The sequence below is a fragment of the Centruroides sculpturatus genome, unplaced genomic scaffold (assembly GCF_000671375.1).
Source record: "Centruroides sculpturatus isolate CEXI.00-Female unplaced genomic scaffold, Cexi_2.0 scaffold1802, whole genome shotgun sequence".
NCBI lineage: Eukaryota > Metazoa > Arthropoda > Arachnida > Scorpiones > Buthidae > Centruroides > Centruroides sculpturatus.
The window spans coordinates 66,035-73,260 of NW_019386129.1; positions in this window are offsets into that span (position 1 = coordinate 66,035).

Genomic DNA, 7,226 nt, shown 5'->3' on the forward strand with positions numbered 1-7,226 from the left:
TAAGGTTATTTAATTTTGATGTTACAAATGTGCATGATATTCTTTGCACAACTTTGTAAAATCTGGTTGCTTTTTGATCAGCTTTAGTCTCGAGTCATCTTCGAGTTGAAGTCGGTTACGATGTTTAGTTTTCGTGTTTGTCATGGCCGAAAATCCGCTCTCGCAGAGGTACGTTGTGCAAAATGGCGGTAAATATTTTATTGCCGCTTTAATAATGATAATTGTACAATTAACACAAATTGTGTTAATTGTACAATTTTTGTTTCTTGCGTAAGAATTTCATTTAGGTATTGTCACAAATGCAATTTTTTAAATGAAATTTCGAGATTATTTTTAGTTATAAATAAACGAATTTGTGCATTCGACATCATTTTGTAAATTGCCGAATTTTTGATGGTCGATCCATTATTTTTTTGATTGCTTCATCTCATGCATTTAAATTTTAAATCGATCGATTTTAGATTGTCGCGCGTACCCCTTCACGCAATTTCGCGTACCCCCAGGGGTACGCGTACCACTAATTGGGAACCACTGCTCTAGAATAAATCTGAGCGAAGAAGTAATAAGACGATTTGAAGATAAGGTTAATTGGGACATTATTTCTGAAAAAACTAATCTGAGTAATGAATTTATTAACGATTTCCAACACAAATTAAATTGGAATAAAATTTGGAAAAGCAAACGTTTCTCCTCTGAATTTATACAAAGGTATGTTCGACAAATTAATTGGGACGATGTTTGTCGTTATCAACAGCTATCAGAAAACTTTTTGACTCAATATCATGATCATCTAAACTGGGATCTAAACTGGGACCGTCTAAATATCAAAGACTAAGTCAAAATTTTCTATTAACTTTTAAACATTTCCTGGATATGAAGCTTGTTTGTTTATAAACTTAATCGGTGTATGGTGATTGCTAATCAGAAACATTTATCAAACAAATTTGTATCAAGTAATTATCAATTTACCATTGTTTATGTTTTAGCGAAATTATGTGAAAAGCTATAACTTTTTTAATCTCTTTTTCTAAAATAATTTTAACATAATCTTTATGTTTTAAATGTGATTAATAAATTTATACGCTTATGCTTTTGTATAATTTTGAAATTAATAGACTGTAAAAAGTTAATATTATTATTGTAGTCCTAATTCTTTATTCTAATAAAAGTGATTTAATTATTAAATCAAATGAAATGTAATTGTTTTGTAATGTTTTAATTAAACANCACAAAGTTTGTCAGGTATACTCACTTTATGTATTCAATTTTCTTCTATTCTTCAACGCATCAATGATCTTAAAAACTGAATATTTAAAGCTAAAATATTCTAAAAATTACGTAGACAAGTATTTAAATAATTAATTATAATATTTCGATAAATTTTTATCAAAGTTAAAAATCAAAAAGGACAAGAAAGAAATATTTGCTGTGTTCCAGAGAGTTCCTTAGACAGATTTTTTTCTCCCATGACTAAAGGGCTGATTAAACCAAAAAGACTCATCATGACACACAGTCAAATTATATTAATTCTTAATATCTATTGGAGAAGAAAAATGGTATAAATTCAACATATGCACCAAACTCCGGAAACATTGCACATCATCATATCCTCCATAATTTGTAAAATATTTCCTCAGAAAGAACTTCTGCCGAAAGTAAAGGAATTATAATCAATCACATAATAAATGAGGTAATATATTATTTACGTAAATTAATAAAATTATTCATATGTCTTATACTAGAGACAAGATAGTTAAGACAGATTTAACTTTGGAATAATGTATTTGTGAACTGACTTTATTATATTTTATATTATTAAATGTTGTTATTCCTGTGTTAACTGAGAGTCTTTGGTTTGTTTATGGCCAGACGTTCTATTCCTTTACCTGTTCACTTCTCACTCGAAATAACTAAGCCATCGTTTTTAGAAATAGCAGTAGTAATTAAATCGCAAGTTAAACCGCGAAAATAATAGTTCAACTGGTAACGGCCGCTGCATTCTCACATCCTAATTTTCAAGTTTTAAACTCAAAAAAGCACCTCATATTTTGATGTCAGTAAACTGGATATTTTTTTTAAAAAGATTGGCTTGTCTTTCCTAAACAGGTTGTCCGTTTTAGATAGGTTTTGGCTCAAATGGTTTGTCCTTTATAGACAGGTTTTTGCTATATATCAGTAGTAATGATTTGGGAAACTTTGTCACAAAATTAATTTTGAAATAAAAATTGAGTAGCACTGATCCAAAATTAAGTTTTTGATCACAAATCTTAATTAAATTAATTTTATTTTAACAATAAGGCAAAGTTACTGTGTTAATAATTTCTTAAATATTACATCTAAATATCCAGAAAAGTTATTTTAATATCTAAGGATTGAAGGATTTAAAAAAATTAAAACACGACAATTTGAAATAACATTATAGCAATAAGACAAAGTAAAATAGGGAAATAGTTTAATATAATAATTTTTTAAATTATATTTGTTACTTATTTATTAAATATCTATCAATACAATGTATTGATTTTGAAAATATGTATTTTGTTTAATTAAGAATTGTTCGTAAGACAGAATATCGCAAAAAGAACGATGCTTTTTAAAATATTTGTAATAATAAAAAATTTTTAATATTAAAGCAGACATTAAAAAATAATTTTAATAACAAAATTGATGAACTCCTTCACTTTATCGGCATGGAGAAACCTAGGTATTACTTTCTAAATATTTTTTGAAATGCTTTTTTTTTTTATCATTTTGGGCTTTTTGTCTTTAACCGGAAGTAAAGTACATACGCATATTTAGAAAACGCATTGATAGTTGTTAATAAACATTTTATTCCATTATTGTCTTTTGAAAATTGTCGAAAAATCCATAAGATCGGATTGAAATAATTCCCCATGATATAGAGCTTTAGTTCTACAACACGTATAATTTATTCATACTGGTTTATGTAGCGTATATGTATCTTGAGTGGATAGCCATTCTTCAACAATTTTTCTCGGTAACTTTGGTGCTTTTGCTAGACTTGCTACACTACCGAATGATGCGGGATGGGATGGAGTATAATAAATAGATCTCAATAATCTTTCCATGAAATATGCTTTTTTTAGACGATATACAGTAGAGCGTCGTTTATCCGAATCAATTGGGGACTGGGGTTGTTCGGATAACTTATTTTTCGGATAACCGATTACGCACGAAAAAATATATTAACCTATCCCGTGTTGAAATTTTTCTCCGTTGCGTGTCGCTTCGCGTTGAATTTTCGTCGATGTTAAACCTAACGTAAACGTTTTAAAATAATAATCGTGGCTATTGTATCGTTAAAAGTTATTTCCTTATTTTGTACAAACAAAATAAATATATTGAAAAACGTAAAAAAAAATTATACTTTAGAATTTAATCTAGTATCATAAACGTTCGATTCAGCACAACACACAGGTCCTCAGAAAAACACCACACAAAAGTGCCACTGCTGCCAGCTAAAAAACACACACCAACAAAAAAAATATTGGAGTAGTCCAAGATATAACCACAGATTGCAGCGCCACAGCACTAGCGAATATTTAAATTTGCCGATTGGAATTCTTTCGGATAACCGACGTTTCGGATAACCGACTTTCGGATAAACGACGCTCTACTGTAATTCGTTTAGGAATTTTTGTAGCCTATGCTCCAGCAAATTTCTTCTAACACTAATTGATCGAATCAACGGTGTTTGAATCCAAGGTGATCGAATACGAAGTAGGGGCGATTCTCCTATTGTTAATTAATCAAGTCAATAATACTTTATTTCCAATCCATTTTTTAGGTGTGTTTGTTGTTTTATTCCCTCCGTAAATTCGTTAAATCCTACCAAGGCAATAGATGTTTTTCTACTTCTTATAACATACGAAATTAAATCAGTAATGTGACTATTTATAATTGTCTCGTTATTCACCACTAATTCTTCTTTTTGATTGCAATCGTATTGATAGGACTTCAGTAATTGAATGATAAGCAGAACATATTTTTGATATGCGAGTGGAACCGAAATGCTCATCTGATCTTCTATAGATGATGGCTGGGCTGTGGGAGTCGGAGTCGGAGTCGTCAAAAAATCCGCTGACTCCGACTCCTTTTTACTTCCCAACTTGTAATGTATATAAAACGAAAAAGTATTGGAATCGTGTAAATTTGATCTTCCAAGTTTCTTTTGCAAAGCTACACGTTTGGAGACCTCCCGAACCCCTCAAAAAAGTCAATAAAAGGGGAAAAATTCGCGCGCGCGTGTGTGTTGGCATCTAATTTGTTTAATTTCTTTATTTTCTGTCCTGAGATATTAAACAATATCTTAGAAAGGGTAAAGTTTAAGAAACAAAATGTGGCACTGTAGTTTGCGTATAAAGGGGCATTAATACTATTAAATTTTGGTTCTTAATTAAAGGTCGACAGGGTGACGTCATAAAAGTGATCATGTGTCATATCTCTTAATGAATATTTTACTCGTTATTAGCGTTCAAAATAAAAAAAAATTAATAAAATAAAACTCCTCTCTATCCTCAAAGTAAGCTCTTTTGTAATTTTATAATAGTACAGTAAAACCCGTTAAGATGTTCTCGCCTAAGATGTTAGAATGTTTTAGTTCACGATTTAGTTCAACCACTTTGACGCTTAATAACTAACTCTTGTGTTAAGCCATCTGACTCCGATTCTGACCACTGACCACAGAAATTATTAGGCTTCAAACAGAGTGAACGAAATCATGCCCCACACACAGCCTAACATCCACACATATAGAAGAAATCTCGAATCTTTTGTATATCTCGAAATTTCAAGGTGTCCCGAGTCCAAAAATGTAAAAATTTGAAAGGGGTCATTTTTTGACCGAGCGCTACACTTTTCCCCTGTTATATATAACAGCCGGAAAAGTAAAAATTATCGAATACATGTTTATATATTACTTAGAGAAGTCTTATAGCTTTGGAATAAAAAGTTTTTACGTTCAGTCTTTATTAGAACTCTATTTATTGAATCTTTTATTCTGAGGTCACGTGATGACATCAGAATTTTCGGGTTTTTTTGGTAACAAGTCCGCCCCTGGTCGGAGTCGGAGTAGGAGTCGGATGGTAAGGAAATGTCGGAGTCGGAGTCGGTAGATTTTTACGCGACTCTACAATAAATCATAGATAAAATCACCTCATTCCACCTTTTTAATTAAGTATATTGGGTTTTAAAGAAATTGATATTCGAAAATTCACAAGCGAAGGACTACCTCATAAATATATCGGTGTTCAATTATTAAATTAAAGAAAGATTTTCACTTACACTGTATGAAATACGTTTAAAACATTTGTTGTGTTGTATAGTCGTTGTTCTGTCTCAATCTCGAAAAACTTCTTTAATTCGAAAAATTCTGCGTGAAAATATCTATGAAAATCCGTTAAAAATAGTTATGTGGTGTTTCTCAACGTTTCAGCCATGGTTCGTGGAAGAAAAAAATATTCATTTTAAATGTGGTATTCCCGAAAATTACGAAAAATTCAATTTACGATTACACGATCACACGACAATATTTAAGATTTATTAGAAGAAAGTAAATTGTCAGATGATTCGAAATCTAAACGAACTATTCATGCATCAAAAGAACCGATTCGAATTTCTTTAGTATCACAACCAATCGAAGAATCTCAACAAGCATCTCCCAAACTGACAAAACCATCATCCAGGGCTGAACAAGGTCACAAAAATGAGCCTGCGAACTATCGTCCAATTGCGTTATTGTCAAATTTCAGAAAGATCTTCACAGCTATTCTAGCAATAAAATTTAACAGATGGACTAATTTAAATAATCTACATAATCGAACTCAATTTGCTTACGTTGCTAATGGGGGCACGCAAAAAGCCTTATTCGTCTTAATGTCACTAATTCAATTGCAGTTATTAAAAAAGAGAAATAAAGTTTTTGCTATCTTTCTGGATTTATCAAAGGCATATGATTCAATATGTATTAAATTGCTCCAGAATAAGTTACTTGAACATAAGGCGTGTAAACGTTTCGTAAGAATTATTGGTCAACTTTACGGCAACTATAATGTTATAATTAAACAGAATAATAAATGTGGAAATCCTTTCTCAACTTGCAGGGGATTATTACAAGGTGATCCTCTTTCTCCTTATTTGTTCAATTTCTTTTTATATGATTTGAATGATTGTTTTACGAATGAAAACGACGGTATTTATATTGATAATATTTGTATTCAATCAATTTCCTATGCAGATGACATAGTCATCGTTGCTCCATCTGCAGTAGCTCTTCGACGTAAGATTTTACAAATAACTGAATATCTAAATAAGTTGAAGGTTAAAATTAATCCTAACAAATCTGAGGTTATGATTTTCAGAAATGGAAATAGACTGTCTAATAGAGTTATGTCTTTCTATATTCAAAATGTCAAATTAAGCATTGTTAACGAAAATAAATTTCTAGGACTTATATGGTCTTTTAATATGTCATTTGACAAACACTATAAGTATATAACGGTTAAATCGAGAAATCTTCTAAATAATCTGATAATTTTGTTCTCTAAAGCAAAGATAAGAAATAACAAGGTACATTTTAAATTGTTTAATTCTATAGTATTAAATGCTTTGTTATATGCTGCTCCAATCTGGTGCCTCAATAAATTTAATAACTTTGAAAAAATCCAAAATATATTTATACGCAAGTTATATCAATTGGAGTTTAATACGCCAGGAGGTATTCTTCGTTTGGAATTTAACAGATATAAAATAAATACAATCCTATTAAAAGCCTGCCTGAAATGGTTATACAAAATAATTAATTCAGATGATTTATCTAATAAGTTGGTATTATTATTGCATAAAAGATTGCAGAAGACAAATATAAATAGGAATTGGATTGCTCAATTGTCACACATATTTAATAACTATGGATTTTCTATCAATTTAGTCTTTGATTATCTCAAAAACAATAATCAGTATATAAATCAATTAATGCTTAGAGTAGTAGAATGTTCCATAACTCAGGATATTGAAGATGTTCGTAGGAGAAGAGATAAAAATTACTATAATTTCCTTTTTAATTATCCGTATATTAACAACTATATCTTTACAAATCTAACTTTTCAAGCCAAAAAATTTTTCATTCAGATGAGACTAAATCAAAAAGGATTAATATTTGAAGGCAAATATGTGGAATTTGCACACTCCATTTGTCCAAAGTGTGC